Source organism: Arachis ipaensis, chromosome B02 (genome assembly GCF_000816755.2).
Source record: "Arachis ipaensis cultivar K30076 chromosome B02, Araip1.1, whole genome shotgun sequence".
NCBI classification, from domain to species: domain Eukaryota; kingdom Viridiplantae; phylum Streptophyta; class Magnoliopsida; order Fabales; family Fabaceae; genus Arachis; species Arachis ipaensis.
This window is the reverse complement of record NC_029786.2, coordinates 102,594,702-102,596,173: the sequence shown is the minus strand read 5'-3', so window position 1 is coordinate 102,596,173 and position 1,472 is coordinate 102,594,702.

Here is a 1,472-nt window from a genome sequence, read left to right as displayed (position 1 = left end):
TTTTTATTCTGTCTCACTTTTTTTTTTCTCTTTTTATTATTGCTCTTCTTTTTGTGATTAAAAAAACATAAATCAAGAAAAACATATATAGGAAGAAGAGAAACAAGAAACAAAAATGTAAAATTTCAGTATTTTTATACAAAAAATTCTGTTTATTTTTCAAAAATTTCTGTGTTTGTTTTTCAAATATTTATATGTTGTTATAAAAAAAATATTTCTGTTCTTATAATTTTTTTTGTTACGTAAATAAAATGAATCAGTAGTTTTTCAAAAATAGCAACTTTTCAAAAACATATTGCAATTTAATTATAAAATTATTTGGTCACCTGACATTTTTCTTTCATTATCATCCTTAAGAGAAATTCTATAGTAATTAGTTAATTATTTGACATTGATAACAACAAATTATGAAGGAAAAGTATATGAAACTAATTTTAAATCAGCCAATAATAGAACAACTTAATTAATTATAAATATAGTAATTAGCTTTATTTATTTATGATTTAAAATTTTGGTTATTAAATGTTTCACCACATTCAAATTAGGAGGAGATACATTCAGTATCATTACAACGTGAATCACGGAAACTGATTCAATTAGCTTCCGTCTCTTATTACTCTCTTTTTCTCTCCAAATGCCTAAAACATGATAAATCAGAAAACAGATTTAGAACCATCTAATTTACAAAGAAAAGAAACATCCTAATGCCTAGCATAAGCACAATTCATGTAAAAATTTTAGATTCATCCAGAGATATTTAGCTGATTTTTTGCTGAAACCATCCTGGTTTCTTAGCATTATCGAATTATAAATTTGATATTAGTTATAAACATTATTTATCTGCGAAGAATATCAAGGGACAGGTTTTTTTACGCCATTCCTTGATATATGTGTTGAACAATTAAATTATTTATACACTAAAATGAGCTATTAAAATTAGTTATTAATATAAAAAATATATATTAAAAATAAATTAAATTATATATTATACATAATATATTAGTAATTATTTTTAGTAGTTGATTTTAATATACACATAATATTTTTTTTGTAAAAAGATAGAATCCACGTCATCAGATGGTGTTAAGTTACAAAGATTTGATATTTATTTTTCTTAGACCTATAGTTTCTGTAAATATATAAAAATAAGTGATATATATGATAAAAAAATATAATACAGAATAATATTCACTAAAAAGAGTCTATGCATGTTTTTCATATGTCCACATCATATTTAGATATAGAATGAAATTTTGAGATGATCTCACACGTGATATTATTCTCAGACATGACGTACCTTTTATAAAAAAATCTAGAACTCCAGATATTTGAGGCTGTTAGGATAATATGTTTTTCGATAATTTAATAAAAACTAATTCTAATAATATAATACTCATCATCTAATTTTGCACTTTGGAATGAATAACCTAACTGCAAGAGATAGGTTATATATATCATATTAGAATATATTA